Source organism: Sapajus apella, unplaced genomic scaffold (assembly GCF_009761245.1).
Source record: "Sapajus apella isolate SASKATOON/1434 unplaced genomic scaffold, GSC_monkey_1.0 scaffold2, whole genome shotgun sequence".
Lineage (NCBI taxonomy): Eukaryota > Metazoa > Chordata > Mammalia > Primates > Cebidae > Sapajus > Sapajus apella.
This window is the reverse complement of record NW_022436942.1, coordinates 19,033,911-19,058,572: the sequence shown is the minus strand read 5'-3', so window position 1 is coordinate 19,058,572 and position 24,662 is coordinate 19,033,911. Positions and strand designations below refer to the sequence as shown.

Genomic DNA, 24,662 nt, shown 5'->3' with positions numbered 1-24,662 from the left:
ACTACAGGATGTCAACTGCTATTCTCTGTGGAATGATCTGCCTTGCACTCTTTGCTGATGACTATGGTGTTAGGAATAGGCACATATAGGACCATGGGACATGGGAGCTTTTTAAAAGGGGAAACTTGAGAGCTGATGGGACTGCTAGGAAAAAAAAAGTCCCGTCAGGACAGCAGCTGCAACCACCTGAACTTTTCAGTTTGGGTCTTTCTCTGGCCTCCCTGAGCATTTCGCCTGCCCCACCCTGCCACGGGCAATGCTTCTCTCTCTCTCCTTTCCCTTTTTGATCTTTTCTGTTACTCAGGGCAACCATCTTGGACATCAAGGCATCCACTGGTGCCTTGATCTTGGACTTCTCAGGTTCCAGAACTCTGAGAAATAAATGTCTGTTGTTTATAAATTACCCAGTCTAAGAAATTTTGAAGACATTAAATTCTAAAGAAGGCCTGGGGATATATGGAATTAGCCATGCCCCCTAGCTATGCAAAGATGTTTATAAAGAAAAGAGATTTTATATAAGATGTTGTGTGGTAAATTCTTGTCCTAAAGTAAAATGGCTGGTTGTTTAAAGAGGGATGTTTAGGACAAGTCAGAAAGTCTTAACATGTCATACATGGTCTGTGTAAGTTATGAACTAATTTATGAAAAGAAATTTATGCCAGAAATGTTGTACAATTTAAAGGTGATTAGGCCTCCTAAATGCTTCATAGAATACCACTATGACTCTTAACTGTAGAGCTTGCCTGCTTTACAGCTAGGTAATGTCTGGCACACATGGAGTTAGATGTTGGAAAGAGTCAGGCCTTATCTGCATTTCTGTCTGGGTCCTAGGCTCCATACGTAATACATAATTAAAATCCCTTACTTACCAAGGTTTTCACCAAAAGTAAAAGTCACTAACAGTTAACATCGTAATATGTAATTGAGACTAGTGAAATAATAAGTTTACATACAAAGTGTGTAAGGAGAATAAAATGTGTTTTTGTAAGAGATTTTAAGAAAGTATGGGAATGTAAATTTTTGCCTAGGTTAGAGGGTTAAAGGGTTGTTTTAAATCAAATAAAACTGAAGGTTTGAACAAGTTGTGAAACGTTTATAAAAATTAATTATAAGAAATTCTATGTGTGAACATATTGGCTAAAGTTAAAATAGCACTATTCCAGTTTTTTTCCCCATAAACTGGACATTGGACTAGAAACACAACACAGTTTTCTTAGAACATTGTTCTGCTCTGAGAAAAAAAATGGTAAAGGGTTATAAAAGTTTTATATAAATCTTACCTTATGGTAAAACTAATTAAAATTGAATAGATTTATAAAATGTTATTAAAAACTAGCTTTAACATTAAAAATACATGAATGAAAATATAAAACTTGGTTTTCTCTTTTAAAAACGATTTTTATGTAATATTAAAAGATAATGAAAGGTTTTTATTTACCTTTAAGTAAACTACAAGGAAAAAGCTGGGGATCCTGAGATTATAACCATATTGTGGTTGTTTAAGAGATACATGCCGAAGTATTTAGTAATAAGAAGCAAAGGCCGGGCGAGGTGGCTCACACCTGTAATCCCAGCACTTTGGGAGGCTGAGTCAGGTGGATCACCTGAGGTCAGGAGTTCGAGACCAACCTGACCACCATGGAGAAACCCTGTCTCTACTAAAAATACAAAATTAGCCAGGCATGGTGGCACATGCCTGTAATTCCAGCTACTCGGGAGGCTGAAGCAGGAGAATCACTTGAACCCAGGAGGCAGAGGTTGCGGTGAGCCAAGATCATGCCACTGTATTCTAGCCTGGGCAACAAGAGTGAAACTCTGTCTCAAAAAAAAAAAAAAAAAAAAAGGATATTAACCCACAAAAACTAATGTCCTTTGTAGTTCTTGATAATTTTTAAGTATGTAAAGGAGTCCTAGGACTAAGAAGTTTGAGTATCATTGCTTTAAAGCCCTTAAATGACCCTTCCTATTACAACCCTTTCCCTCGCCCACCAGTAACTACTACCCAGGGTTTTAATTATTGCCTTTCTTTCTCTTCTAGTTTACCATACATATTCTATGTATGTATGGACACATTGGTGTTTGCCAATCAAGTCCCGTCGATGGCATGGTTTCATGAGCTCAGTTTCCCCCGTAAAATATTGTTCATGAAGCCCCTATTCAGAGGACCAGCATTAGTCCAGTCCTTGTTTTTGCTGTTGCCTTTGGGACACTTCTCATTCATGTAATCAAAAGACTTTGGTGTTTCAAAGTTCCGGTCCACCAAAGTTTTGCTAGTTGTGGTTGTGACGCTCTGCCAGAGTCAGTTAAAACAGGCCACTTCCAGCTCCCTCCCACGCAGCGAGTGCCAGATCCTCAGGAAGCCCAGGCTCATGTTCCGGCGGCGTGCACTGCAGCGTTGGGAATGCTGGCGTACTTTACCACTTGCAGGACAAGAAAGTCACTCTGGTCAGTGGCAAAATGAGGTCTTGGGTGGTAGATCCAGTGCTGCATCAGGTTATCCTTTGTGGCCACAGGCTGGGAGAGCCTAGCAAAAGTTTTTTTTTCCAGGCCTCTGCTGCCATCTTCTTGTGAAGAAAGCAGATGGACAGGTTAGTGCCGACCTCCATTTTCTGGGGTCTCACGCATTCCCTGCCTATCAGATATGCTTGGCCTGGGTTGGCGTAGCAACTCCATCTGTATATCTCTTCCTGAGGCTGTTACCTCCGTGGGCACCCATTGCCCTTGTTGCTTGACTGAGACCTTTCTGCCTCAGTTGTCCAGTCCAGGAAGGGAGGTCACATCCTTTACAAACTTGACATGTTTCAGCCAGTGCGGTGGCTCATGCCTATAATCCCAGCACTTTGGGAGGCCGAGGCGGGCAGATCACCTGAGGTCGGGAGTTCGAGACCAGCCTGACCAACATGGAGAAACCGCGTCTTTATATTAAAAAAAAAAAAAAGAAAAAACTTGACATGTTTGAACATGTTGCTCACCTAAATGGAAGAATCAGGCATCCCCAGCACAGCTTGAGGGGCCCTAGCACCCTGATGTTTCTGGGTCTCATTTCCCACCCCAGTAGGATCACACAGAGTGGAGTCACCCAGTGAAACCTCACCTCCAGGTTAGAGCTGGGGAGCCTTGTCTGGGCTACTATGGCAGCCTGAATGGCAAACCACCCCCAAGGTGTGTACTCTAAAGGGGGGAAAAAAAGAATGACTGGTAACGCTAAGATTGGAATTTCAAAGGTGCACCCTAACAGGTGGCTGCCTGGTCCACCAACACCCCTGCTAAGCTCAGTGTCTCTCAACATGCACCGTGGTGCTGCTTACCTTGCATTGGAGTGCAGAATTTAGTGTCAATACTGCCGTAGTCAGACAGGGGTGCCATCCCATTAGCAGGCCGTCTTGATGTCCTTTCCTCAGTTGTTGTGTGAACTGGATGTTTCGTCATTAAAAGCCTTCATTCAAAGGATGATGAGGTGTATGTATTCCATGAGAGAGCGCCCACTGTCAAGTTGCTTGGTCAGTGAAGGATGTTTCTTAGTCAGAGTGAAGTCCCATAGGGCATCCAAAAACGTGACGTAAGTTCCTCTCAAGGGTGGTCATGCTAAACCCAGCATCCACATGAGTGATGCGTACTTGTCTCTTTCAGGCAGCAAGTCCTTGTCCCTACACAAGGGTTCCTTTAACAGTCAAGTGTCTTAGCTGCCATTCACCTGACCAGGTGGCTAGGCTGTTGGCAAAGGCCCTTGAGTCAGAGAAAATGTAGCGAGATACAACAGTGGGGTGCCCTGCGTGACCATCACCACTGCGTGGAGTTTGAACACCCAGGCGGGGTACATGCTGTACCCATCGGGTGGAATGTCCAGTCTCAGTCAAAAGATGTCGGTCAAAGATGTCTATTATCTGCAGCAGATGAATGGCTGCTGCAGCTTGGTGGACCCTGTCTGCTTGCTGTTTCACAGAGCCATCGGTAAAACATGCCATGCCAGCACTAGGCATGTCTCTGATGTCTGAGTCTTGGGCTACAGATAGCCACAGGAGGAACCTATAGGTCACTGGGTCCCTTGTGGCAAGCTGGCCATTTGTCCATGAAGCCTACGGGTCCCTTGGGGTTCTGGCTGGGCCCTATCTTGAATGTATTATTTCCATTTGATAATTGTACTGTGTTGAGCCTATCCAGTTTTATTGGTGGGACTTCTAAGCACCCAAGCGAGAACTGGCAATTCAGGTCACAGCATCAACATGTGGCACTCCAGCTGTAAGATGCTGTTTCCACCCGGGCCCAGGAGCAAGTACGGAGTTGCCATTTAAAATGGTTATGTCTTATGCTGCTTCAAGCCACTTACACGTCCAAAATCTGAGAGGCCGGCGCAGTCTGCTGTTGCCACAGACTCTACTCAGTGTGCACGGAGCTCGGGATACCCGAAATTCCATTGGACTAACAACTAAAAGTTTTAAAGGCAACGCCTGGGCCGCAGCTTCTTGAATGGCTTCCAAGGCCTATGGCTGCAAAATGCCCTGTTCAAAGTTGGCCGCTTTGCTGATCACCTTGACCAAAAAGGCCAAGAGAACGCCTGGGTAGGGTAAACATTTTTGCTTGACAGTATCTTGTTTTCCTTTTTTTGAGACAGGATCTGGCTCTGGCTCTGGCTCTGTCACCCAGGCTGAAGTGCAGTGGTGTGATCAAGGCTCACTGTAGTCTTGACCTCCCTGGCTCAGGGAATCCTCCCACCTCAGCCTCCTAAGTAGCTAGGACCACAGGCACATGCTCACCATGTCCAGCTAATTTTTATATTTTTTGTAGAGTCGGGGTCTCCCTATGTTGCCCAGGCTGGTCTCAAACTCCTGGGCTCAGGCAATCCTCATGCCTTGGCCTCCCAAAGAGCTGGGATTACAGGTGTGAGCCACTGCACCCAGCCTGGGATACTTTAAAGTGTTAAGATTTTATTTACAAGATTTTTGTTGTTGTACAACAAGTAAAAAATGTTATTCCAATCTTGGTGTAACTGGTAGCCATGGACAGTTGACTCGCCAATCACAGCTATCCATGTTACAGCAAGAGTCTTAAATAGAAACCTACTGTCATGCATGTTGCTCACGTAAAGGGACCACCAGACAGGATTTGTGTGGGCAACACGGCCATTTATTTCACGCTTGGGTGCAAGCAGGCCAAGTCCGAGAAAAGACTTAGGCAAAGAAGGTAGGAGAGGGGATTGATTATATAGGTTGGGGCAAATGGTCAGCTGAAGGTGGTAATCTATCTTGGGGAGGGGAAGGGCGTCACGGGATGCATGACTACAAGGGTAGGGGTCATTTATGACAAACAGGCATGATCATAAGGGTGGGGAGTATCGGTTACAGTCAGAGGGTGCGGTAGTTACATAGTTACAGGAGTGGGGGTCTTGAGAAACTCAATGTCTGAGGGAAATTTTTGCAAGGCTGAACAGGAACAATGCGTACAGGTTTGCAGAGCAATTAGTCCAAGCAGGAACAAGTTTTTTACTCCTTTCTGCAGCCACCTGATCACTTGTGGTTACTTTAGACTTTTTGGCTCCTGGGGACTTTGCAGAGGTGTACGTGCCAGTCACCAAGGCTAAAATGGCCAGGCCTGGACTTGGAGGCCTAACACCTGTCAGCGCTTACAATTTTGTTGGGGTTAAGTCCTGAAGCTTGGTGGTGGATTACCATGAGGGACTGAATAGAAGAAGGTGGAATGTCACTGGAACTATTCTTTGGCTCTGAGTGGGTGGGGGTCCTGGGGTTTCTAACACAGCGACTTTTTTTTTTTTTTTTTTTAATGGCTACCAAATCCATGAGCAGTCCTGCTGAACAGTGCTGTTTCTGCAGGTCATTTGGAGTCTTAGTCCTTTTCCTTCATCATCTGTTTCTCTCTTCCTGGGATACTTTTTTGGCTTTTAGCACAGGTGGCCTTGGCATTCTGCCTGTTACAGTCCATTGTTAGTTTCCATGCCTGGAAGGCCTTTTTTGCCCAGCCAAACTGGTCTGTTACATGATGATGGGGTGGTTTGTAAGTGAGTTTTAAATTAACCAAGTGGCCGGGCGCGGTGGCTCACGCCTGTAATCCCAGCACTCTGGGAGGCCTAGGTGGGCGGATCACCTGAAGTCGGGAGTTCAAGACCAGCCTGACCAACATGGTGAAACCCCATCTTTAAAAAAAAAATTAATTAATTAATTAACCAAGTGATGTCGTGTTCTCCTTTCAGTATGCAGCATTGCTTTTGTTGAATAACCCATTGGGACTTGGGTAGCTAGATGGCAGGTAGGAGTGAATTTCCACCACTGTTATAGTTTGAATTTTCTTTTTTTTTTTTTTTTGAGACGGAGTTTCACTCATGTTACCCAGGCTGGAGTGCAATGGCGCGATCTCGGCTCACCGCAACCTCCGCCTCCTGGGTTCAGGCAATTCTCCTGCCTCAGCCTCCTGAGTAGCTGGGATTACAGGCACGCGCCACCATGCCCAGCTAATTTTTTGTATTTTTAGTAGAGACGGGGTTTCACCATGTTGACCAGGATGGTCTCGATCTCTTGACCTCATGATCCACCCGCCTCGGCCTCCCAAAGTGCTGGGATTACAGGCTTGAGCCACCGCGCCCGGCCTATAGTTTGAATTTTCAGGTGTGAGAGGGCATAACCCCTTAGGCAGCAGTCAAAATGTCAATGTCTACAATGCACTCAGTGGTGGGAACTACCAGCACCAGCACCTGAAATGTCCCAAGGGCCCCATTCACAAGCAAGTAAGCACCACAAGCAGATAAACACCTCGGGTCCCTGTGTTCATCCCAAAACCTCTTGTTGTCATCAGTTCAATTTTTTCTCCTATGGGAACATGGGAATATTGTCATGCGGGCTCCAGTATCCAAGAGCCTCAGAAAAGTCTGAACTCCCCATCTCTCCCCTCTTGTATCTTGACAGGGGTATAGGGCTATTAGCCTCCAGTGGAGACCTGGAGACCTTGCTCCCATTCCTAACTGCACCATTCAGCCTGAGACATCTCGGCTTCCCATGTCCCTTTATCAAACAGACATACCAACTAGGCTGAATAAGCCTTCCCTGGCGTTTCTCCATATCTGCCCTTTAGATAGTGAGTTTTGCTTTCTGTGAAGGCCCACTGGTTCCCCTCAGATGCCTCAGGGGCCACCTGATACCTCTTTCCTACACCCAGTCAAGTACCCCAGGGTCCATCTGAGTAGCCACTTCCTAAACTCTTTGGCCCCGGGAATGAGGGATCACGTAAGTGTCCAGCAACCAGCGGATCTTGCATTATGTTTCCCTGTTGCCACTGTGAAAGGAAAATCTTGGGGCCCCAAAATTACTAAGCAAGGGAAAAGCCTGGGAACTGTTCAGTACAAACCTGCCCCCCATTCTATTCAGAGTCACCCCTCTGCTCACTGAGATAGATGCATGTTCTGATCGCCTCCTTTGGAAAGGCTCATCAGAAACTCAAAGAATACACCATTTGTCTCTCACCTATCTGTGACCTGGAAGCTCCCTCCCAGCTTTCAGTTGTCCCTGCCTTTCTGGACAGAACCAATGTACTGCTTACATATATTGACTGATATCTTATGTCTCCCTGAAATGTATAAAACCAAGCTGTGCCCCGATCACCTTGGGTACGTGTCATAGGAGCTCTGAGACTGTGTCATGGGCACTTGTCTTTAACTTTGCAAATAACCTCCTAAAATGATTAAGACTTGTTTCGTCATTTTTGTTGATTGACACGACATTGCTTTCTCTTTGCCTCAATTCATGACGTCAGCTCACTCACATCTGTGGGGCTGGAGCGGGGTTAGCAATCTGTCCTTATCACTCTTCCTTTCCCTGGCCTGCAAATGAAATTATGTTCTTACTTTTCTTCTTTGATTGTTCATTACAAGTGTATAGAAATATACTTGATTCTTGTATTCTGCAACCTTGTGGAACTCTTGTATTTGTTCTAATAGATTTTTTAGTGAATTCGTTAGGATATTTTTAGATATAAGGTCATCTGCAAATAGAGATGGTTTTGCTTTTCTTCTTCAATCTGTATGGCTTTTACTTCATTTTCTTGCCTAATTACACTGGTTAAAATGTCCAGTACAATGTCAAATAGAAATGGTAAGAGTAGGTATTCTTTTCCTCTTTCTTTCTTTCTTTTTAAAATTAAGACAGGGTTTCATCATGTTGGTCAGGCTGGTCTCAAACTTCTGACCTCAGGTGATCCACCTGCCTCAGCCTCCCAAAGTGCTGGGATTACAGGTGTGAGCCACTGTGCCCAGCTTACCTTATTTCTAATATTAGAGAGGATAATCATTCAGTTTTTCACCAAAAAGTGTGAAATTAGTTGTGAGTTTTTTGATAACTTTTATCAGGTTGATTAAATCCCTTTATCTTCCTGGTTTATTCAATGTTTTTATCATAAAGACATGCTGAATTTTGTCAGATGTCTTCTCTGTGTCCATTAAGATGACCATGTGGTTTTTGTCCTTTGGTCTATGGATAGGATGGACTACATTACTTTTATTTCTTATGTTAACTCAATCTTGCATTCCTGGGATAAATCCCACTTGGTCGTGGTACATAATCCTTTTTATTTGTTGTTGAATTCATAGTAATTTTGGAGGATTTTGGGGTCTATGTTCATAAGAAATAGTCTATAGTTTTCTCATATTGTGCTTGTCTGATTTTGGTATCTGAGTAGCACTGCCTCATTGAATGGGCTTGGGAGAGCATTGTTTTCTTCTATTCTTGGAAAAGCTTGGAAAGAAATAGTATTGATATTTTAAAATGTTTAGTAGATTTCACTAGGGAAGCCATATGATCTGGTCTTTTCTTCATGGGAAGTTTATGATTTATAGTTCAGTCCCTTCCAGGCAGCTGCCAAAGATGGCAGAGGGGCAGATCCTGGTGCTCGATGGCCGAGGTCACCTCCTGGGCCGCCTGGTGTCCATCGTGGCTAAGCAGGCACTGCTGGGCTGGAAGGTGGTGGTCATGAGCTGTGAGGACATCAACATTTCTGGCAATGACTACGGAGACGAGCTGAAGCGCCTGGCTTTCCTTGACAGGTGCATGAACACCAGTCCTTCCCGAGGCCCCACGTCTTCTGGCTTTTGGTGGAGTTTGCGAGGCGGGCTGCCCCACGACAGCAGCCGGCCAGGTCGTGGCCCAGGACTGCTGCGAGGTGTTCGGTGGCTTCCCATCGCCCTGTGACAAGAAAAAATGGATGGTGCTTCCAGTTGGCCCCAAGGTTGTGCGCCTGAAGCCTACGAGAAAATTTGCCTACCTGCAGTGCCTGACTCACAAGGTGGGCTGGAAGTACCAGGCTGTGACAACCACCCCGGAGGAGAAGGAGGAGAAAGCCAAGATCCACAACCAGAAGAAACAACTCTTGAGGCTACGGAGACAGGCCGAAAAGAATGTGGAGAAGACCACTGACAAAGACACAGAGGGCCATGGACTCCTGGTCTGAGCCCAGTAAAGACCGTTTATTCCTCATGCTTGGTCTGGCCTGCCCTGGAATGCGGGGGACCCAGTGGCAGCAGTCCAGGTGCCACAGGCAGCCTGGGACTTAGGAAGCTTGGGAGCAAGGATCTTAGTCACTGCCTTTCAATAAGGTTACTTAAAGCACTAGAAGAATTGTGCAGGCGTAATTCATCTGTGATCAATAGAGCAACCAGTTACTTCGGTTTCAATATTAGCAAAAGGGAGGGGAACACTAATTGGAGGGCCCTACCTTGTGAGCAGGGCATCTGTTTAACTTCCCAACTGGTCATATACTATACTTTGCAGCTGGTAGAATGTGAACAAGCGCTTGGGGACAGCACAAGCTTGCTGTTCTACAAACGTATTTATAAAAGCATAGACTGGGAAGATGTGTGATCAAGGGGTTACAGGCATTGCCCATGCTTCTTGCCTGTATTTCATGATCAGAATCAAATAAATTATTATTATTATTATTATTTTTTTTTTTTTGAGACGGAGTTTCACTCATGTTACCCAGGCTGGAGTGCAATGGCGCGATCTCGGCTCACCACAACCTCCGCCTCCCAGGTTCAGGCAATTCTCCTGCCTCAGCCTCCTGAGTAGCTGGGATTACAGGCACGCGCCACCATGCCCAGCTAATTTTTTGTAGTTTTAGTAGAGACGGGGTTTCACCCTGTTGACCAGGATGGTCTCGATCTCTTGACCTCGTGATCCACCCGCCTCGGCCTCCCACAGTGCTGGGATTACAGGCTTGAGCCACCGCGCCCGGCCAAGTAATGAATTTTTTAAGAGGCAGGTTCTCTCTATGCTGCCCAGGCTGGAGTGCAGTGGATATCCACAGGCACAATCATAGCTCGCTATAGCCGCAAATTCCTGTCAAATTCCAAGTAGCTGGGACTGCAGGCACATGCCACTGCACCTGGCTTTGGAAAGTCTGGCTATTGATTTGAGCTCTTTTTTCTTTTTATTTATGTTTTTTGAGAGGGAGTCTCGCTCTTTCACCAGGATAGACTGCAGTGGCGCCATCTCTGCTCACTGCAATCTCTACCTCTCAGGTTCAAATGACTCTCCTGCCTCAGCCTCCTGAGTAGCTGGGATTACAGGTGCATGCCACCGTGCCCACCTAATTTTTGTATTTTTAGTAGAGACGGGTTTTCACCATGTTGGCTAGGCTGGTCTCGAACTCCTGACCTCAAGTGATCCGCCCACCTCAGCCTCCCAAATATTTTTTCATTTTTAATATTGTCTTTTACAGCTGTAAATTTCTGTCTAAGTTCTGCTTTAGCTGCATCCCATAAGTTTGGATGTGTTGTCTCTTCATTTACATTGATCTCAAAGTATTTTCTAATTTCTTGTGATTTCTTATTTGACCCATGGTTATTTAGGACTGTGCTGTTTAATTTCCACATATTTGTGAATTTCCTCAATTTTTCTGTTCTTGCTTTCTAATTTCATGCCACCATGATCCAAGAACATATTTTCTTTTTAATATTAAAATATTCTTTCAATATTTAAAAACTTATTGAGGCTTGTTTATGGCCTAGCATATGATCGGTCTTGGAAAATATCCCATATACATCAAAGAAGAATGTGTTCTGATGCTGTTGGATGTTAAATATATGTGTCTATTAAGTTCAGCTAGTTTATAATGTTGCATGAAACACTCTCTTGCTGATCTTTTGCCCCTTGTTCGAGCTATTATTGAAGGTCGAGTATTTAAATCTCTAACTCAGTGTCTTTATTTTTCTTTTTTCTGAAGCCTTGCTATGTTGCCTAGGCTGATCTTGAACTCCTGGGCTCATGCAATCTCCTGCCTTGGTCGCCTGAGTACCTGGGACTACAGGCTTGTGCCTCCACACCCAGCTCCAACTCTTATTGATGAATTGTCTGTTTCTCCTTTCGGTTCTGTCCGTTTTTGCTGCCTGCATTTTGGAGCTTTTGTTAAGTGTATGTATGTTTATACCTTCCTGCACGATTGACTTCTTTTACTTCTTTTATCATTATAATATGTTCCTCTGGCTGAGCGTGATGCTTCATGCCTTTGGCCCCAGCACTTTGGGAAGTCGAGGTGGGAGGATCACTTGAGTCCCAGAGGTGAGGCTGCAGTGAGCTATGGTCACACCACTGCACCCCAGCCTAAGTGACAGAGGGAGAGCGTATCTCAAAAAAAAAAAAAAAAAAATTAAAAAGTTCCTCTTTATCTCTAGTAATATATTTTGCATTCTAGTCTATTTTGTCTGGTATTAATATAGCCACTGCAGTTTCTTATGTTGCTGTTACTCTGATGCATTTCTGCAATAGACAGCATATAGTTGGATTTTGTTTTTGTTTTAAATCCAGTCTAACAGTCTCTGCCTTTTGATTATTTAATCCACTCCCATTTAATGTTGCTATTGATATAGTTAGATTTAGATGTGCTATTTTACTTTGGGCCTTCCATATGTCTTGTGCCTTTTTTGCTCCTCTACTTGTTCTTTTTATTTGCTTTGTATTAAGTGAATATTTTCTAATCTAACATTTTAATCCCCTTAACAATTTTTCACTATATTTTTTTAGTTTTTCCTTAGTGATTGCTCTAGGGTTTACCATCTGAACTTATTCAACTATACTTTAGATTTGTACTAGCTTAATTCCAGTAAGAAATAGAAATGTTACTCCTTTCCTGCAGAAGGTTTGCTCAGTTGTGAGAAAAAAAAAAAAAGAAATATTACTACTATATAGATCTATTTCATTTTCTCTCTTTCTGCACTATTATTGTGGTTTATATTACATTTGTGTATGTTATAAACCCATCAATACATTGTTATAATTATTAGTTTATGTAATTTCATGTCTTTTAAGGAAGCTGAAAGATAGCAACTATATAGTATTTCTTGTATTAACCTTATTATTTGCCACTTCTACTTTTCCACAGCTCCTGTGGATTTCAGTTACCATCTGGTGTGTTTTGCCTAGTCCAATACAACTTTGCTCCTACCCACCTCTTTGGACTTTAATTGGCAAATGTATACATTTCTATATTTATCTATCTATATTTCTACAGCAGAAGATAAATCACCTACTTTGACTATATAATTGTCTCCTTCTCCTTATAGTCTGTTCATTATTTGCTTTATATATTTTTAAATTATATTTTGAGATACATACAAACTTAAAATACATTTTCTAGGGCTGGGCATGGTAGCTTATGCCTGTAATTCCACCATTTTAGGAGGCCAAGGCAGGCAGATCACTTGAGGCCAGGAATTCGAGACCAGTCTGGCCAATGTGGTGAAACCCCACCTCTACTAAAACTTCAATAATTAGCTGGGCATGGTGGTGCACACCTGTAGTCCCAGCTACTCCAGAGGCTGAGGCATGAGAATTGCATGACCCTGAGAGGTGTGGTTGCAGTGAGCCGAGATCGTGCCACTGCACTCCAGCCTGGATGTCAGAGCAAGACTCTGCCTCGAAAAATAAAACTAAAAACTAAAAAATAAAAGAAATTAAAATTTGCTAGCAAATAGAAGATATTAACATTGGAAAGTCATGCTCTCTAGCTCTAGTAGTGCTTTTTGCCTTTAAGCTTATTTTATCTGATATTTATGTAGACACTCCAGCAGCACATACCTATATTAATGTTACATAATAGCAAGGGTAACACCAATGCTGGAAACAAATACCCTCAATTCCCATAGGCTTTCATAACAATTTCTTTCTGTGTCACAATCTAAAGCCAGGTTTGTGGAGGGTTGGACCTAGATTGACAGAAACTCAGATTCTGTCTTCAATTCATGGTCCACAAGTCATCCTGTGTGTGAACAAACAGGAAGAAAAGAGAGAATTCAGATGATCACAAAAGATATTTATAGGGCCAGGCTTGAAAGTGGTGTACATCACTTCACCCATAAATGGGCAAAACTTAATCACCCTGCACCATCTAACCACAGCAGAAACTGAAAATGCAGTTTTTAGCTGTGTGATCAGGAGGAAAATGCAATGAATGTGAAATGGTGAACACATATTTGATTTTTACTCACACAACACACTCACCCCCAAGGGAGAGACCTCAAATTCCCATTTAGTCTTTACTTCAAGTTCAAACTAAATCCCAGAGTGATGTGAAGTCCTAGTTTTCAGTCCATATGTGGCTTCTCTCTGTCTCTTCCCTCTTTCCTGTGTTAGTCCATTTTGTGTTGCTATAAAGGAATAGTTGAGGCAGGGTAATTTGTAAAGAAAAGAGGTTCATTTGGCTTACAGTTCTATAGACTGTACAAGCATGGCACCAGCATCTGCTTCTGGTCAGGACCTTAGGAAGCTTTTACTCATGATGGAAGGTGAAGGGGGAACAAGTGTGTCACATGGGAAAAGAGAGAGAGAGAGCAAGAAAGAGGAGGGGGAAAGTGTCAGCCAGCTCTCATGTTAACTTCTTACCACAGGGGGTGCTCCAAGTCATTCATGAAGATCTGGCCCCCATAACCAAAATGCCTTGCACGAGGCCCCATCTTCAACACTGGGGATCACATTTCAACATGAGATTTGGAGGGGACAAATATCCAAAGCATATCAAATTCCTATTTTTCATTCAGTCTGGATGTGTCTCCTGTCTACACCCCTGACATGCAACATGTGGTAGAGAAGGTACAGAATAGCAGCTATAGATGCTCAAACTCAGAAAAGGAACAAATGGAAGACCAACTGCAGTCAATGACTCATATAGAGACTGGAACCCTGCACAGTAGCATGGTGAACTTTCTTGCTGTGAAGTGGAGAAGTTCACTGATTACACTCTGTTCTGTTAGTTGAGTAAACATTGTTGTCTATTTGCTCTACAGCCCATTGTTCCAACGTTGGTGTGGGTAGGAGGATCCTTATTTGCTATCCCCACCGATCACATATCAACTGAACTTTGGAGAATATTCCCTTCTTAGGGGCCGTACAAGCTCTAGAGCTCACTTCTAATATGTGGAAATTTGGAAGCTATTAGTGAGGCTTCTCCAGAGAAACAGAACCAATAATACACACAGAGCTATACAGAGAGAGATTGGTTATTAGGCACTGGATCATGCAATTGTGGAGGCTGAGAATTCCCATGATCTGCTGTCTGCACACTGGAGACCCAGGAAAGCTGGTGGTGTAGTTATAGTCCTAACTGGGTGGCTTGTGAACCAGCGGAGCCAATGGTGTAAGTCTCAGTCCAAGTCTGAAGGCCCAAGAACCAGGAGCCCCAATGTGTTAGAGCTGGAGGAGACTGATATTCTGGTTCAAGAAGAGAGCAAATTTGTTCTCCCTCCACCTTTTTGTTCTACTTGGGTCCTCAGTGGGTTGGGTGATGCCCACCCACACTGATGAGGGCCATCTGCTCTGCTCAGTCCGCCGATTCCAATGCTGGTGTCTTCCAGAAACACCCTCACAGACACACCCAGAAAGTATTTTCCCTGCTTTGTGGGCATCATTTAACACAGTCAAGTTGGTACATAAAATCAACCCCAAAATGTGAGAAACATTTTAAATGGTCCATTTTCAAGGCTTGATAAATCTAAGTACCAGCAGCTAGACTGCAAATGCAACAAACCACATGGCTCATGCACCTAGCAGGTTTAGGGAACAGAATGTAGAGGAGGGGTCAGCCCATAAAAGAAAGCTTCCTTGTTGGGAAATTAAAACTTAAGCAGGCAAGGGGATGAAGTATAACCTTACAAGGAGGATAATGAAACTTGGGCGATGTCCGGGAAGATTGTAACCCCATAGTACTCAACCAATGAGGAAGTAGGGGAAGGACTTGTGTGCTAGGAGATAAATTACCCGTTGTGACTGTCCCGGATGTTCCTGCCCCCCTGACACCCAATCTTGAAATACTTATTAAAAAGTCTCACTTGGCCGGGCGCGGTGGCTCACGCCTGTTATCCCAGCACTTTGGGAGGCCGAGGCGGGTGGATCACGAGATCAAGAGATCGAGACCATCCCGGTCAACATGGTGAAACCCCGTCTCTACTAAAAAATACAAAAAATTAGCTGGGCATGGTGGCTTGTGCCTGTAATCCCAGCTACTCAGGAGGCTGAGGCAGGAGAACTGTCTGAACCCAGGAGGCGGAGGTTGCGGTGAGCCGAGATCGCGCCATTGCACTCTAGCCTGGGAAACAAGAGCGAAACTCCGCCGCAAAAAAAAAAAAAAAGTCTCACTTTCACTGTTCTTCGAGCCTCTTAAGTCCATTCTTTGGTTTTGGACAGGTGAGTGTGTTTCTCACACTAAAGAAGCACTACGGTTGTTTTATATTTGAGCCGTCAAAGATATTTTTCAGTACTAGTTTGTAGTTTCTTTGCAATACAATGTTTCAAAAACTTACAGGAAGTTTTAGGAGGTGATGAATCTGTTCATTACCCTAATTGTGGTGATGGTTTCATGGGTGTATACAAATGTTAAAACTCAAATAGTAAGCATTAGATATGTACAGCTTAAGTCAGGTATACCTACATAAGATTGTTAAAAATGAACAAACAAAACCCCACTTTCCAGCTTACTTACTTTGAGTCGTTCCATTTGCTGCTGGTATTCATATCCAGAGTTCTTTCCTATGAATGGTTCTTAAATCTGCCTTATTTCTTTGGTTTCCCATTCCCATGCTGCTGTCTCTTAAGAAAGGACATGATCTATTCTTTGCCACAAGGCTGGATATTAGTGAGCCTTTTGGTCAAAGGCTTTTTCATTTTATTTCTCATTATTTTGGGTCTTGAAGCAATTGAGTTGCCAATGCTTCAAGGTCTAAAGTTTCTGAACATGTGATTCTTTTTTATTTTTGCTGGCAGAAAAAGGCCAATTTCCTCCTGAGCTCATCTCTTTTCTGTATTGCAGCCAAAATTTGGCAATACATGCTGGCCATTTAATTCTTTCCAACCCATTCCCCTAAAGCTCCAGGCTCAATAGCATATGGCATGCTTTTCAAAGAATTATAGATACCAGTTTACCAAATATTTTGTGATTGCATAACATGGTGTTCCAGATAGCCTGTGGTCTCTCAGTTCCACATGCGCTCTTTCAGAACATCTTCCCTACTGGCAGGTGGGAATCTGTTAATTACATTTCTCAGGCTCCTAACCATCTGTCTTCCTGTACGTTCTGACAATGGTGGTAGGAGCTGCTGTAGTGATGGAGGTAGCAATGGAATCCTGGGTTCCTGTTCAGGCAGCTTGGTTTCAATAGCAGCAGCCTCAGCGGGACAGCAATTGTGAACCCTGGGTAACAGCATTTCCCTTTTGCTCCGCTGGTCCTGGAGCTAGTGGGTTTCTGCTTTTCCTAGTCTTGGGATAATCTTATCTGCCACTTCCTGCTACTCCATCCTTATGACACTTTTGCAAATGATCTTCTATATTAAATTTCCTCCATTTGAAATACCCATAAATGTGTCTGGTTCTTAACAGAAACAATGTTTACTGTCTTGTTTACCAACACAAATTGATTGCCAACCTTTGAGCCTCTAGTACAAATTTCTCATTTCCTGCCACTCAATTACTAACCTAATGTCTATTTTGGGTTTTGTTACAGCAGCACTTTCCTTCCCCTATTGATATCTATATTTGTTATAGTAGTGCTAACTATGATTCCAAAACTCAGTGAACTAACAAAAGTTTATCTCTTGCTCATTGTAGAGTCCAACATGGGCTGGAGGGGGTGGTGGCAGCATGCCCTGCTGCATGCATTCATTCGATAACCTAACTCAGAGAGGTCCACCATCTTCAGCATATTGCAGCCAAAGTCTCCTTGGGAGTTGTTATCTAGCCTGCATGTGGGGGATGAAAGAGAATGTGGAAGAAAGCACAGAACGTTTTAAGAACCAGGCATGCAAGTCATGTCTCTCACTTCTGCCCACAAGTCATCAGCCAGAACTCAGCCACATGGCTCCAACTGCTAGGGCGTTGGTAAATGTAGTTTATCTGTGTGATCAGAAGGAAAAGAAAACTAGTTTAGTAAAAACTTGCACTGTCTCTGTCATACAACAAATGTTATTTTAATTATAACTATGGCATTACATCTTTATTTTACAGTACATTATAGACCTTCTTTTTGAAAAAAATTTTTGAGAGACAGGGTCTTTCCCTGTCACCCAAGTTGGAGTGTAGTGAGATCATGTAATCATAGCTCATTGCAATATCACATTCCTGAACTCAAGCAATCCTCCCACCTCGGCCTCCCAAGTAGCTGAGACTACAGGCATGCATTATCACAATTGGCTAATTTAAAAAGTATTTTTTTTGTAGAGATGGGGGTCTCACTGTGTTGCCCAGGCTAGTATCAAACTCTTGGCCTCAAGGGATCCTCTTGCCTCTGCGTTCCAAAGTGCTGGGATTACAAGCATGAGCCATCATGCCCGGCCCCACCTTCTTATTTTTAATTGTCTGTATGCTTATATTTTAGATGTTCCTCCTTGCAACCAGCATATATTATACCACTGATTCTAAGACACATACTTATTCATACTCTAACACCTCTGAAATTGGGATGCATCTTATAATTGAAAGAATATCATGGATTAATTGGCAATATGATATTCTTTTTGATGATAGACACAAATATTTCCTGAAATCAGTGGCATCATAACGGTATTTATTTCTCATTTCCTTTTTTCCTTGATTAATTTGAAGTTATATGATTCCATTTCCACACTTTTACTGGTTACCTACAACACAAACCTTTAACTTAACAAAATATAAAGTTCATCAGTATTATTTATATCAGTAAGAGTTCATTCAGGAAAACAAAAATAACACTAGATGCTTCAATACAGAATGTAATGCAGGGAGTTGATTAAATAAGTGTTGGAGGGATGAAAAAGCGAAGGGAAACATTGAGGGAACATAGACGTAAAATCTGCATGGAGCAGCTACCACCTTTGGAGCTGGGCAAACAAAGGGAAGAGGCTGGGGTTATGGAAACCAAAAGTTCAGAGAAAGGACCTAACAGAGCTGAGGCTCAGAGCTCTGAAGACGGGATGTTTCCTGATTGGTGCTGGATGTCTAAGGGGGCACAAGGAGTCTGGTTCCGGGAGAGCTGAAAGAAGCTTGAGGCTGGACTGACTTCTGATGCCAGGCCAACACTGACAGGCAAAGCAAGCAAAAGAAAAATGAAAGTCACTTTTCTTTCAGTTTTCCAGTCTCCCTCTAGCACTCCTATTGATAGAAACTAAGAGGGAACCAGTTGACAAGAAAGAAATGTGAATAAAACTGTCTTTGTTCACAGATGACATGACCGTCTGTGTAGAAATTCCAACAGAACAAAACTTTTCTGAAACTAATAATGATTATAGCAAGTTTGTAGGATATGGGTTAATATAAAAAAGTAAATTGCTTTTCTTTATACCAGCAATGAGCAAGTGGAATTTAAAATTAAAAACACAATACTCGCCAGGTGTAGTGGCTCACCCCTGCAATCCCAGAGCTTTGGGATGCCGAGGCAGGTGGATTGCAAGGTCAAGAAATCAAGACCATCCTGGCCAACATGGTAAAACCCCGTCTCTACTAAAAATACAAAAATTTTCTGGGCATGGCGGCACGCACCTGTAGTCCCAGCTACTTGGGAGGCTGAGACAGGAGAATCACTTAAACCCGGGAGGCAGAGGTTTCAGTGAGCCACTATCGCACCACTGCACTCCAGCCTAGTGACAGAGCGAGACTCCATCTAAACACCCACAGTACTTCCCAAAAATAAAGTACTTAGGTTTAAATGTAACAAAATATGTACAAGATCTATGTGAGGAAAATTAGAAAACTCTGATGGAAGAAATCAAAGAAGAACTAAATAAAAGGAGAGATATTCCATGTTCATGGAAAGGAAGCCTTGATATTGTTAAGATGTCACTTCTCCCCAACTTGACTGATACATTAAATGCAATCTCAATAAAAATCCTAGCAAGTTGTTTTGTGGATATCATCAAACTGATTCTAAAGTTTCCATGGAGAGGCAAAAGATCTGAAATAGCCAACACAATGACAAAAAGTTGGAGGACTGATAGTACCTAACTTCAAGACCTAATATAAAGCTACAGTAATCAAGACAGTGAGGTATTGGCAAAATAATGGACAATGGATCAATGGAACATAATAGAGAGCCCAGAAATAGACCCGCACAAATATAGTCTTTGACAAAGAAGAGATCTTTGAGCTTTGACAAAGAGTAGAAAAGGCAATACAATGGAGAAAAGATAGCCTTGTCAACAAATCGCACTTGAACAACTGGACATCCACATGCCAAAAATATATATATATATATATATATGTATATATATGTATGTATATGGACATAGACCTTACTTTCTCAAAAAAATTAACTCAAAATGGGCTGGGCACAGTGGCTCATGCCTGAAATTCCAGCACTTTGGGAGGCCTAGGTGGGAGGATTACTTGAGGCCAGGAGTTCAAGACCAGCCTGACCAACATGGTGAAACCCCGTCTCTACTAAAAATACAAACATTGGCCAGGCTTGGTGGCGCATGCCTGTAATCGCAGTTACTCGGGAGGCTGAGGCAGGAGAATTGCTTGAGCTGGGGAGGTTGAGGTTGCAGTGAGCTGAGATTGTGCCATTGCACTCCAGCCTGGGCGACAGAGCGAGACTCTGTCTCAAAAAAAAAAAAAAAAAACACTCAAAATGGATCATAGACCTAAATGTGAAATGCAAATCTATAAAAGTCTTGGCATAGGAGAAAAATCTAGATGAACTGGGTATGGCAATGACTTTTTAGATACAACACCAAAAGCATGATCCATGAAAGACAGAATTAATCGCTGGATTATGCCACTGCACTCCAGCCTGGGCAACAGAGTAAGACTCCGTCTAAAAAAAAGAAACTAAAAACTCGCTTTGTGAAAGACACTATAAAAAGAAATGAGAGGACAAGCCACAGACTAGGAGAAAATATTTGCCACTTTGAAAGGCCAAGGTGGGAAGATTGCTTGAACGCAGGAGTGCAAGCCCAGCCTGGGCAACAGAGCAGGTTGTCTCTACAAAAAATTTAAAAATTAACCAGATGTGGTAGCATGCACCTGGAGTCCCAGCTATTCAGGAGGCTAAAGTAGGGGAATCACTTGAGCCCAGAGCTCAAGGCTGCAGTGAGCCATGATTATGCCACTGCACTCCAGCCTAGGTGACACAGCAAGAACACACACACACACACACACACACACACACACACACACACACACACACACATATTTGTAAAAGATGTTTCCAATGAAGGACTAATTTCCAAAATATCAAAGAACTCTTAACACTCAACAACAAATGTATTTAGTCAGGTTTTCCAGAGAAACAGAATCAATAGGATAGATAGATAAGTAAATAGAAAGGTAGGTAGGAAGGTAGATAGGCAGATAGAGAGATATTTATTATGAGAGATTGGTTTACACAATGATTAAGTCCCACTATCTGTCATCTGCAAGCTGGAAGCCAGGAAAGCCAGTGCTGTAGTTCTGGTCCAAACCTATCACCTGTAAATCAGGGAACCAATGGTGTTAAGTCTCAGTCTGAGTCCAAAGGCCTAAGAACCAAGGCCAGGTGTGGTGGCTCACGCCTATAATTTGGGAGGCTGAAGCAGGTGGATCACTTAAGGTCAGGAATTGGAGACCAGCCTAGTCAACATGGTGAAATACAAATACAAAATTAGCCAGGTGTGGTCTCTACTACAAATACAAAAATTAGCCGGGTGTGGTGACATGTGCCTGTAATCCCAGCTACTTGGGAGGCAGAGGCAGGAGGATTGCTTGAACCTGGAAGGTAGAGGTTGCAATGAGCTGGGATTGCACTACAGTACTCCAGCCTGGGTGACAGAGCAAGACTCCATCTCAAAAAAAACAAAAAAAAATATAATAAAAAAAAAAAAAAGGCCTAAGAACCAAGAACACTGATGATCCAGGGCAGGAGATGATGGATGTTCCACCTCAAGCAAAGCACAAATTTGCCTTTCCCCAATCTTTTCTGTTTTATTCAGGCCCTCAACAGATTGGATAATGCCCGCTCACACTGGTGAATGCAATCTTCTTTACTCAGTCTCCTGATTCACATGTTAACCTCTTCTGGAAACAACCTCACAGACACAGCCAGAAATAATGTTTTAGCAGCTATCTGTGCGTCCCTTAGCTTTGCTCCATTCTCTCTTATCCTCCAGAACTCCAACAGACAGAGCCAAGTTGATGCATAAAACTAAACATTCCAATAAGAAAATGAACAACCCAATTAAAAATGGACAAAAGACCTGAGCAGACACCCTCCCAATGAAGACAACAAATTAAAATATGGCAAACAGGCCGGGTGCGGTGGCTTATGCCTGTAATCCTAGCACTTTGAGAGGCCAAGGTGGGAGGATCACTTGAGCCCAGGAGTTCAAGACCAGTCTGGGCAACATGGCAAAACCCCGTCTCCACAAAAAAATACAAAAATCAGCAGGTCATGGTGGCATGTACCTGTAGTCCCAGTAACTTGCTGGCTGAGGATTGCTTGAATTTAGGAGGTTCGTGCTGCAGTGAGCCATGATTGTGCCACTGGATGACAGAGTGAGTCTCCAAAAAAAAAAAAAAAAAAAAGGCAAATGAACAAGCATATGTAAAGATACTCCACATCATATGTCTTCAGGGAACTGCAAATGAAAACCAAAATGAGATACCACTACACACTTATTAGAATGGCCAAAATCTAGAACACTGAAAACACCAAATGCTGGCAAAAATGTAGAGCAACAGGAGCTCTCGCTCATTGTTGGTGGGAATGCCAAATGGCCCAGCTACTTTGGAAGGCAGTTTGGCAATTTCTTACAATACTAAATATACTCTTACAATATGATCCAGCATTTATGTTTTTTGGTATATGCTCAAATTAGTTGAAAACTTATGTTCACATGAAAACTTGCACATGGGTGTTTATAGCAGCTTTATCCTGAATTGTCAAAACTTGTAAGCAACCAAGATGTCCTTCTGTAGGTGAATGGATAGCTAAATTATGGTACATCCGCACGTGAAATATTATTCAGTGCTAAAAAGAAATGAGCTATTAAGTCATAAGAAGATATGGAGGAACATGCATTGAATGTATATAACTAAGTAAAAGGAGCCAGCCAAAAAGGCTGTATACTGTGATTCCAATGATGTGTCATTCATTGGAATCACAGGCAAAACTATGGAGACAATAAAACAATCAGTGGTTGCTAGGGACTGGGGTAGGGGAAGGGATACAGGAGTGGACCAGAGAGGACTTTTAGGGCAGTAAGACCATTCTGTATGATACTTAAATGATGGATACATGTACGTTTATCCAAACCCATAAAATATACAACACAGGGTTGTGTTCACCACAGTGAACCCATGTGTAAGCTGTGGACCTTGGGTGATAATGATGTATCAATATAGGCTCGTCAGCTGTAAAAAGTGTGCCATTCTGGAGCAGGATGTTGACATGTGCGGGGACAAAAGGTATATGAAAATGCTCATATTTTCTGATCAGTTTCATTGTGAACCTAACTCTGCTGTTTGAAAAAATAGTCCATCTAAGAAAGAAAGAAAACAAAATGTGGTTTGCAAAATACCAGCCCCAGCATCATGGTGTACAGAAGGGTGGATCTGAAGCTGAAAGACATAGTTTGATAATCAGCACACTATCCTTGCCGACAATATAAGAAGCCTAGAACAATTTAAATTTGTTCGCCCACCTACTAATGTCTATATTATTGTTTTAGTGTGTTTTAATTCTATATTTTTACTTAAATTCCAGAAGACATGAATGTTATTGCTGTAGTCTCTCTCTCTTTCTTTTTTTTTTTCCTTTTTCTTTTTTTTTTTGTAGAGACAGGGTCTCCCTATGTAGCCCAGCTGGTCTGGAACTCCTGGCCTGAACTCCTGGCCTGAAGTGATACTCTCCTCTTGGCCTCCCAATGTTCTGGGATTACAGGCATGAACCACCACACCTGGCTATCCTCATTATTGAAATGTATTTACTCTAGTCATAAAATTTCTAGTGGGAGTTATTTTCTTTCATCGCATTAAAGATATCAACTATTAGGCCAGGCACGGTGGCTCACACCTGCAATCCCAGCACTTTGGGAGGCTGAGGTGGGTGGATCACCTGAAGTCAGGAGTTCGAGACCTGCCTGGCCAACCTGGTGAAACCCCATCTCTATTAAAAAAAAAAAAAAAAGGTATCAACCATTGTTTTCTGCCTTTTACTGTTGCTGTAAGTCAGTTTTCAGTCTAAACTGCTGCTCCTTTGTAGGGAATCTGTTTCTCCAGCTGCTTTTAATTTGATTTTTTACTCTGGTAAGAGTTGCATGCAATGAAGTACACAGACCTTACCTGTATTAGAGCAGTGAGTTTTGACAAACGCATATACCCATATATCCCACAATCTGGCTGCTTTTAAGATCTGCTGTTTTCCTTTAATGTTATTCAGTTTCGCCATATTATGTTTATATATGGACCTCTTTTTATCTATCCTACTTGAAATTTGTGGGCCTCTTGCATCTGTTGATTTGTATCTTTCATTAATTCTGAAAAATGCCTAACCATTAGCTTTGCACCATGCTCTCTTCTCATTCCAGAACTCCAATTAGTTAGACTTTTCTCTACTCTTCATGTATCTTTCTCTTTCATACTCTCCTCTTTGTTGCTCTGCATTTTATTCTGGATAATTTTTTTTTGAGACAGAGTTTCGCTCTTATTGACCAGGCTGGAGTGCAATGGTGCTATCTCAGCTCACTGCAACCTCTGCCTCCTGGGTTCAAGCAATTCTCCTGCCTCAGCCTCCCGAGTAGCTGGGATTACAGGCATGTGACACCACGCCCAGCTAATTTTGTATTTTTAGTAGAGACAGGGTTTCTCCATGTTGGTCAGGCCAGTCTCGAACTCCCAACCTCAGGTGATTCACCTGCAGGCAAAGCCACCCCGTCTGGCCTATTCTGGATAATTTATTCTCATCTGTCTTTCAATTCATTAATCCTATATTCAGTTAAATCTAAACTGGTCTTTGGGTTACTTAAAAGAAATTTTAAATGGAAAATTTCAAACACAATAAAAAGTATAACAAATCTCTATGTACCTATCATCTTGCTGCAGCAATTACAAAATATGTTTAATTTTGTTTCATCTATGTCCCACCAATTTCTCCTGGACTCCCACAGGATTATTTTAATGCACATACCAGGCATTATATCATTCCATTAATAAATATGTGAGTATTTATGTATTACG

At 42.7% G+C, this 24,662-nt stretch overlaps 1 pseudogene; it reads left to right on the top strand.

Annotated features, from left to right (window-relative positions):
- Positions 1–8,864: 8,864 nt before the first annotated feature.
- Positions 8,865–9,447, top strand: LOC116556721 (annotated as a pseudogene).
- The last annotated feature ends 15,215 nt before the right edge of the window (positions 9,448–24,662 follow it).